At 43.0% G+C, this 9,980-nt stretch overlaps 1 pseudogene; it reads right to left on the bottom strand.

Annotated features, from left to right (window-relative positions):
- Nucleotides 1-8,714: 8,714 nt before the first annotated feature.
- LOC132488351 (RNA-binding protein with serine-rich domain 1-like) lies at nt 8,715-9,442 on the bottom strand (annotated as a pseudogene).
- Nucleotides 9,443-9,980: the final 538 nt, after the last annotated feature.

Raw genomic sequence — 9,980 nt, 5'->3', positions numbered from 1 at the left:
AAAGCCAGCAGTTATTGGTTGAGTCCTTCTCACATCACATCTCTCCAACCTCCTCTGTAATGTAGTCAAATCTCCCTTTGCGCCTCTGTTCTGCCTCCCTCTTCTACTTTTAAGGATTCATAATATTAGATTGGGGCTTCTCTAGTGGCACAGTAGTTCAGAATCCACCTACCAATGCAGGGGACATGGGTTCAAGCCCTGGTCCAGGAGGATCCCACATGCCGCAGAGCAACTAAGCCCATGCACCACAACTACTGAGCCTGAAGTCTAACACCTGCGAGCCACAACTGCTGAGCCCGCATGCCTAGAGCCCGTGCTCCACAACAAGAGAAGCCACCGCAGTGAGAAGCCCACCCACCACAATGTAGAGTAGCCCCTGCTCAAACAAAGACCCAATGCAGCCAAAAATAAATAAATAAATAAATAAAATGTATTTTAAAAAAAGATTAGATTGGGCCTATCTATATAATCCAGGATAATCTCCCCATCTCAAGATCCCTAATGTAATCACATCTGCAAAAGCCCTTTTGCCAGATGAGGTAACCTGTTCACAGGTTCCAAGGATTAGAACATCTGTACAGGATCATTATTCTGCCTGCTACAACTTACACACACACACACACACACACACACACAGTTGTTTTCTCCTGCAGTATTTTAAAATAAATCTGAGACAATTTTGCCTATAGACACCAGTATGTATCTCTATTTCTTTTCTGCTTCATCTTCAGTCCAGTTTCTGACTCCACACTTAATCATCATTAAAATCATCAATGACCTACTGTTAATAAGTCCACTGACTAATTTTCAGCCTTCATCTTTCATTTATTATAATTAAATACTCAATGATAGCTAATAATTAACACACATATACTAAACACTATTCTAAGTGCTTTGCATGTGTTAATCCTCAAAACAACCATATAAAATAGGAATGATTATTGCCTCCATTTGCAGACAAGGAAACCAAGTGGATAAATGGCTTGCCCAGGATCATACAGTTAAGAAAATGCCAAGGCAAAGATTTGAGCCCAAGCCATCTGGCCCCAATTTTCTCCATAATTCATATGCTTAACAATATACTACACTATATTGCCTTTCTTTTTCCTTAAGCTTGTTCAGAAATATTTTTTTAAAAAATAGCTTGCGGTGATTTATTTTGTTTCTTAAATCCAATTACTCTATCATATGGTAAAACCAAATGGTACAATATTGTTTATAGTGTTTATAATGGGAAAAAATATTCTACCTCACTGAGTCCTAGTCCCCAAAGTCACCATCTTTCAAATTTTGACTTGCCACTATAAAACATGAGGATTTAGCACACTTACATTAGCCCATCCTCCCTTTCCTCCCTATTTTTGATATTTATCATTTATCTGTTTACTTTAAAGAACATATTTGAATGTTTACTTACTACTCCATCAATTTTATTTAAAAAATTTTTTTTTTAATTTTATTATTTTTTAAAATTTATTTTATTTTTGGCTGCGTTGGGTCTTCGTTGCTGCACGCCGGCTTTTCTCTAGTTGCGGCAAGCAGGGGCTACTCTTCGTTGCAGTGTGCGGGTTTCTCATTGCGGTGGCTTCTCTTGTTGCAGAGCACAGGCTGTAGACGTGTGGTCTTCAGTAGTTGTGGCTCGCGGTCTCTAGAGCGGATTCTTAACCACTGTGCCACCAGGGAAGACCCTGTGTCATCTTTCATTCAATATTGTTTTTAAGATTCCTACAAGTTGTTTAAAGCAGCTGTAAGTCATTCATTTTGTTATAGTTTGTATAGTCCATTGTATGACTATACCACAGTTTTTTATTTATTCTATTGTTCATGGACATTTGGGTTGTTTTCAGTTTGGGGCTATTATTATAAATATTGCTATGGTAAAAATTTTCTTTTCTGGTGCACATGTGCCAATTTCTCTAGGGCATAATTTTTTTTTTTTTTTTTTTTTTTTTCCTTTTTGCGTTATGTGGGCCTCTCACTGTTGTGGCCTCTCCCGCTGCGGAGCACAGGCTCCGGATGCGCAGGCCCAGCGGCCATGGCTCACGGGCCCAGCCGCTCCGCGGCATATGGGATCCTCCCAGACCGGGGCACGAACCCGTATCCCCTGCATCGGCAGGCGGACTCTCAACCACTGCGCCACCAGGGAGGCCCTAGGGCATAATTTTAAGAATAGAATTTCTGAGTCATAGGGTATGCATAGCTCATCTGTTGTGGATATTGCTAAACCATTTTCCATACTCTGGTACCAATCTATACTCCCACTGGCAGTGTTTGAGAATTTGCCACATCCTGGACAACATTTCTTCCTTTCATTTACATTGTCAAGCTTAATTGTTTATATTCTATTGTGTAGCCATAATGCACTTCTTTATGCTTTATTCATAGATTGATTCTAAAATTTAAGAATCCATAAACGGATTTATATTTTCTTATGAGTATGTAGATATTCCTCACTGCAGAACAATGTAGTGTGCCAAGATTGCATTTCCTTCTCTGTGGTGTCAATGTCAGGATCCCCTAGAAACAAGATCAAATGGATTCATAACTTATATTCCATCAGTATAAGATAATCAACAAATTTTTACTACATTTCATTTTTCTAAAATAAATTTATTTATTTATTTAATTTATTTATTTGGCTGCATTGGGCCTTCGTTGCTATGCGTGGGCTTTCTCTAGTTGCGGCAAGCGAGGGCTACTCTTCATTGTGGTGCGCGGGCTTCTCATTGCAGTGGCTTCTCTTGTTGCGGAGCACGGGCTCTAGGCATGCAGGCTCAGTAGTTGTGGAGCATGGGCTTAGTTGCTCCATGGCATGTGGGATCTTCCCAGACCAGGACTCAAACCCATTTCCCCTGCAATGGCAGGCGGATTCTTAACCACTGCGCCACAAGGGAAGCCCTTTACTACATCTTAGTTAAAGTCATATGTAGGGACTTCCATGGTGGCGCAGTGGTTGAGAGTCCGCCTGCCGATGCAGGGGACACGGGTTCGTGCCCTGATCCCGGAAGATCCCACATGCCGCGGAGCGGCTGGGCCCGCGAGCCATGGCCGCGGAGCCTGTGTGTCCGGAGCCTGTGCTCCGCAACGGGAGAGGCCACAGCAGTGAGAGGCCCGCGTACAGAAAAAAAAAAAAAAAAAAGTCATATGTATATGGTTATTGATTTCTCTGGTACAGTTTTTGTTTTTCCATGAGTTCCTAATTGTTCCTCTTTTCCCTACTTCCACAGTACCACATTCTCATTGTTTTCCTTCTGCCTTTCTAGCTACATCTCAGTCTACCGTTTTAATCTTTCTTTGCCTAAACGTTAATTGTTGGTATAGGTGTCCAAGGCTATGTCCTAGGATAACAGATCTTCAAAATGTGCTCCCTAAAACCCTAGGCCTTGGACACACTTTCAGGGAGTCTATGAGGTCAAAACTATTTCCAAAGCAATATTAAGACATTATTTGCCTTTTTCCCTGTGTTGACACTTGCACTGATGGCACAAAAGCAATGGTAGATAAATCTATGCCTACTTAGCATATGAATCGAGGCAGTGGCACCAAACTGTACTAGCAGTCATTGTATTCTTCACTGTCACACATTCACAGTTTTTTTTTTTTTAATTGTAAGCTTCCCCTTAGAATGTCCTTGATGGAGCACTAAAAATTATTAATTTGATTAAAACTTAACCATGCATGTGTTTTTAATATTCCATGTGATGAAATACGAAGTATATAAAAATCATTTCTGCTGTATATCAAAGTATGGTGATTGTCTTGCGGATGAGTGCTGAGATTGTTTGAGTTTTAAGTGGACTAGCTACATTTCTCATGGAATTCATTTGTACTGGAAAGAACACCTGACAACAAACTAGGTTTGTTCATATTTAGGTAATTTGGCAGACATTTTCTCAAAAATCAAGTGAGCCTTTCAAGTCAATGGAAACAACTGACGATATTCATTGCCAGTGATAAAATTCCGGCTCTCAAGAGAAAATTAGAAGTTTGAAAAACTTGTAACTATCACCATGAGTTCAATAGCTTCCCAATGCTTAAAGATTATTTCTGGTGAAATCAGTAGTGATTTTAATGTAACTTTTTTACCATTATAAACACTTTCTTTATTTTTTAATGCTTAATTTTGAAATAATTTCAGACTTACAAAATGTTGCAAGAATAGTACAACGAATTTTCGTATCCTCTTCACCCAGATTTCTCAAATGTTAACATTTCACATAGCCACAGTAAAATTATAGAAGACAGAAAATTGACATTGATGCCATACTGTTGTGTAATCTAGAGACCATATTCACATTAATGAATGTAACTTTTGAAATGTTGTGTCATCAAGTGTGTCAACGTTTGGAAGGTGTGCATAACTCAGTGAGCCAATATTTTTCAAATGACTAAAAATATTACAAAATCATACATTGGTAAGATAAAACGTAAGACCATTGGCTTTCTTTTTCTGACTTAAAATGTTGTTATTATTATTACATGTTCCTTAAATAAGAAAAACATATTTATTACTCCCAAACTTCTTGTTTCCAAGGCAGTCATAAGCATTAGTGAAAATATATTACTTAGAAAATCGGGACTTCCCTCGTGGTCCAGTGGTTAAGAATCCGCCCTCCAATGCAGGGGACGCAGGTTCGATCCCTAGTTGGCGAGCTAATATCATACCGAGGGGCAACTAAGCCCCCGTGCTGCAACTACAGAGCCCACACACTCTGCAGCCCACGCACAACTAGAGAGCCCACGAACTGCAACTACAGAGCCTGCACGCTCTGGAGCCTAGTGCCGCAACAAAAGATCCCATGTGCCACTAAGACCCGATGCAGCCAAAAATAAATAAATAAATATTTTTTAAAAAGAGACCCCACCTTCCATTAAAAAAAAGAAAATGATTCAGGGTTTTATGGATTATCTGGATCAGGACTTGGCAAACTATAGCACATCAGTCAATCCTGTCCACCACTTATTTTAAACAGGTGCAAGCTAAGAATATTTTTTACATTTTAAAAATTTAATTTAATTTTTATTTTATATTGGAGTATAGTTGTTTAACAATGTTATGTTAGTTTCAGGTGAGCACCAAAGCTACTCAGTTATATTTTATACATATATATATATATATATATATATATATATATATATATATATATATATATATATATATATATATACATCTCCATTCTTTTTCAGATTCTTTTCCCATATAGGTTATTACAGAATATTCAGTGGTTTTTACACTTTTTAGCTTTGTTATTTATTTTTGGGTCTTTGATAAACATAAAAATTCCACATATTTTAGGTGTACAAGATGACGGTTTGCTATAGAAAAATGACACTGTAGTCAAGCTAATTAACATATCTTTTCTTCACATAGTTACCATATATTTTTTGTGATGACAGCACCTGCCTAACTTTTTTTTTTTTTTTGCGGTACGCGGTCCTCTCACTGTTGTAGCCTCTCTCGTTGCGGAGCACAGGCTCCAAACGCGCAGGCTCAGCGGCCACGGCTCACGGGCCCAGCCGCTTTGCGGCACGTGGGATCTTCCCAGACCGGGGCACGAACCCGTGTGCCCTGCATCGGCAGGCGGACTCTCAACCACTGCGCCACCAGGGCAGCCCCAAGCCTAACTCTTAAAACACTTTTCTCCATTCACTTTTTCTTTTTTTAAATATTTATTTATTTATTTGGCTGCATGGAGTCTTCTTTGCGGCATGCAGGATCTTTTTTAGTTGCAGTATGAACGTGATAATGGCTGAGGTCAATAGCTATTAGCTTAAAATTTGACCTCCATCAACTTGATAATAGCATATTGCACAAAAATTTAGAAGTCTAGAATATATTTGATACAAGCTTTAAAAATGGTGGACCCGGGCTTCCCTGGTGGCGCAGTGGTTGAGAGTCCGCTTGCCGATGCAGGGCACACGGGTTCGTGCCCCGGTCTGGGAAGATCCCACGTGCTGCAGAGCGGCTGGGCCCATGAGCCATGGCCGCTGAGCCTGCGCGTTCGGAGTCTGTGCTCCGCAACGGGAGAGGCCACAACAGTGGGAGGCCCGCATACTGCAAAAAAAAAAAAAAAAATGGTGGCCCCTAGACATCTTTTCACGTTTCCCCTCTAAGAAAACCAAAACCATAAAGCCAATTGTATAATTGAGCAGCTTTTCAGAATAAAAGTACAATTCCCTCTGGCCTATACATCTTTTCTAACCAGATCTTCCAGCCCAAAGGCCTGAATCTTAATTTTCCTCTTAACTTGGTTATTACATCTTTTTTTTTTTTTTTTTTTCTTTTTTTTTTTTTTTTGCGGTATGCGGGCCTCTCACTGTTGTGGCCTCCCCCGTTGCGGAGCACAGGCTCCGGATGCGCAGGCCCAGCGGCCATGGCTCACGGGCCCAGCCGCTCCGCGGTATATGGGATCCTCCCAGACCGGGGCACGAACCCGTATCCCCTGCATCGGCAGGCGGACTCTCAACCACTGCGCCACCAGGGAGGCCCTGGTTATTACATCTTTTAATGGTTAAAAGGAAAAGGAAAAGAGTATTTTGTGATACATGAAAACTATATGAAATTTAAAATCCAGTTCCATAAATAAATTTTACTGGAACACAGAATACTAATTTGTTTATGTATTTTCTGTGGCTGTTTTCGCACTACAATCGCAGAGTTGAGTAGTTGTGACAGAGACCATATGTGGTGTTGTCATCACTTTGTACAGATAAAAGCCAGATAGATAATAAGAGAGAAGAATCTAATAAAATGCTATAAGTGCCTTGCAAAGGATGATAAATATGTTGAATTAAAAGCATTTGCTTTAAATTTATATTAGTTATTTGGAAGTACCTATCTACATGAAAAGTCATTTTTGAAGTTGAAATATGTAAAATTTCATTACAGATCAGCATTTACAGGTGAATATTTGGAACAGATTTTGATGATAGATCTGGAGTGTTTTCTGACACCAGCCACCAATTCTCCAGTTTTCTGATTCTCCTACACCACCTGGGTGTCCAACAATTCGATTCAATTCTTCTTCTTTTTTTTTTTTTTTTTTAACATGTATTTATTTACTTATTTGGCTGCACCGGGTCTTAGTTGCTGCATGTGGGATCTAGTTCCCTGACCAGGGATCGAACCCAGGCCCCCTGCATTGGGAGCGCCGAGTCTTAACCACTGGACCACCAGGGAAGTCCCTCAATTCAATTCTGACACTAACTACCTCACAAGTTAAAATATCCAATCCCACAAGTCTGACCTCATTTATTTTTTTGGTAGGGGGTGTGGCTGTGCTGGTCCCTCTTTGCGGCGTGCAGGCTTCTCCAGTTGTGGTGCATGGACTTAGTTGCCCTGTGGCATGTGGGATCTTAGTTCCCCAACCAGGGATCGAACCCATGTCCCCTGCATTGCAGGGTGGATTCTTAACCACTGGACCACCAGGGAAGTCCCTGCCCTCACTTTAGACAGCAGCAACAAACATGGTACTCAGGCCACCCACACTTTTGCCCAGCCAATTACAAATCAGAGGTTCCCACAACCCCCTCTTTAGGTTTGATAATTTGAACGAATGGCTCATAGAACTCAGGGAAACACTTTATTAACATTTACTAGTTGGTTTTAAAGGATACAAGTCAGGAACAGCCAGATGAAAGAGATGCACAGGGCAAGGTAAGGGGGAGGAGGAACTCAGAGCTTCCAGGCTCTCTCCCAGCATGTCACTCCCCCTTCCCAGCACCTTGATGTGTTCACCAACCCAGAAGCTCTCCGAATCCCACTGCTTATGGATTTTTCTGGAAGTTTCATCACTTAAGCATGACTGATTAAATCATTGGCCATTGGTGATTAATTCAACCTCCAGCCCCTCTCCCCCATTATACTGACTATACAATAAAAGCCAAAACAATGTAGATGCTGCCAAGGTAACCTGCAGGACCACCATGTATACCAGCCACAGGGGGGTCCGTGATGACTCTGCAGAGCTGTTCTTGACCTGTTCACCTATTTCAGAGAGAGAAAGGGAGATGTAGGGTGTATGTATATGTGCATGAGTACATGTAAAAACAACCATTTATGTCAACTAACATGGGATAACAGAGAGAGGCTCTCCTCTGGATGTTTTGACCCTAGGGGTCAGAAAAGGATTCAAGCAGGGGAGCAAGGGGCCAGGCCTAACAGAAAAGGCAGCTGCAACAAAGCTTCCTCCCTTTTCCTGAAGGATCTCTCAGGGTAACAAGCAAGAGTATGACCAGGCCACCAGTGTGACCCCAGGTCATCTGTGGAAAGGAAAAATGTGCACCCAAGCAGGGGCCACACTGCCACCTGGAGCCTTGTTTGTCCCTGCTGGCTTTGCCACTGAACCGACTCTGTCACAGGAGCTGGAAATGTGTGAGCTTTCTATCCAGGAACCTGGAGGTCCATCCCAAACCAACAGCACTCCTACAGCCAGAGCTCGGCCTTCACAGGAAAAGTCTCAGTTGCTGCTTTAGAAGCCTGCCTCTGAGAGGATTTCTTTCCTATCTTCCATTGTAGAACAGTGACAAAACCGAGTTGCATGGGGTATAGATTACAGGGGACATGAACTTCAGTGGCACCGCTTACCCAGAGGAATTGGGACTGTGGCGTGGCCGGCAAAAGGGGGTCACTGGCACACAGAGACCTGAGCCTCGGGGGGGCATGACCTGCACCACCGGGGAACCAGTAGCAGCTTTCTCCCGGGAGAGCTAGATCACCTGGGGGGCTGCCTAGGCCGGGGGCCAGCATACTGGTGGCGTTGGTCCCCTGGTCATCAATGTATCCTCTGTCCATGTGCTTCAGGGCCTTCTCACCTCGAAATGGATTCTCAAACTCTACTATGTTTGGCCTTCAGATAGATCAGGGTGCTTCCCTTCTACAGGCGTGTCAATCGTCTTAATTTTCCCACAGATGGAGAATATCTCCATGCCATGATCCTTGGTCACAGTCTTGGTGAGCTTTCCCATGCTTGGCGCCCTTTGGGGTGGGGACAGGGGGAACGTCTCCTCCCTTTCTTTCCTCTTCCATCTCTTTTGGGTGGTTTGACTGGGAGGAGGAACACCACCTCTTGTCAAAGCTGTGTGGAGAAGGACTTGACTGGCAGAGGAGCTGCTGGAGCTGGAGGTGCCTGACGTGCTGGAACTTTCCCAGCGCCCGAGCCCAGGCTGCTGCCGAGGTGGGCTGTAGAGCTGCACGAAGACCAGTGCTGCTGCTATCCTTGGAAGCGCGGTGCCTATTCTGAATTTTACCCCTGTCACGGTGCTTCTCACTTTACTCCCTGGTGACTTTATCTTTAGAGTGATCCTTGGACGTCTCACTTCTAACTGGAACCGGCAAAAATATCCCTAGCAGATTGCAGTTTACCCCAAAGAACAGGATCTTCGACCAAGGCGACCACGTCCTGCTCTCCTCAGCTGCTGAATCTAAATAATATACAGTCATCCTTGAACAACAGGGGTTTGAACTGCTTGAGTCCAACTACACCCGGATTTTTTTTTTTTTAAAGAAGATGTTGGGGGTAGGAGTTTATTAATTTATTTATTTATCTTTGGCTGTGTTGGGTCTTCATTTCTGTGCGAGGGCTTTCCCCAGTTGCGGCAAGCGGGGGCCACTCTTCATCGCTGTGCGCGGGCCTCTCACTATCGCGACCTCTCTTGTTGCGGAGCACAGGCTCCAGACACGCAGGCTCAGTAGTTGTGGCTCACGGGCCTAGTTGCTCCGTGGCATGTGGGACCTTCCCAGACCAGGGCTCGAACCCTTGTCCCCTGCATTAGCAGGCAGATTCTCAACCACTGCGCCACCAGGGAAGCCCCACCTGGATTTTTTAAAATAATAAATACTGCAGCAGTACAGAACCAAGCAGGGTTGGTTGAATATGGGGACGCAGAACAGGGGATACGGAGGAACCAAGTATACGCAGTGCCGGGCTGACTATAAATTACAGGAGGATTTTCTACTGCACAGAGGGTCAGCGTTCTTA

This window comes from Mesoplodon densirostris, chromosome 1, assembly GCF_025265405.1.
Source record: "Mesoplodon densirostris isolate mMesDen1 chromosome 1, mMesDen1 primary haplotype, whole genome shotgun sequence".
Lineage (NCBI taxonomy): Eukaryota > Metazoa > Chordata > Mammalia > Artiodactyla > Ziphiidae > Mesoplodon > Mesoplodon densirostris.
This window is presented reverse-complemented; position numbering and strand designations above follow the sequence as displayed.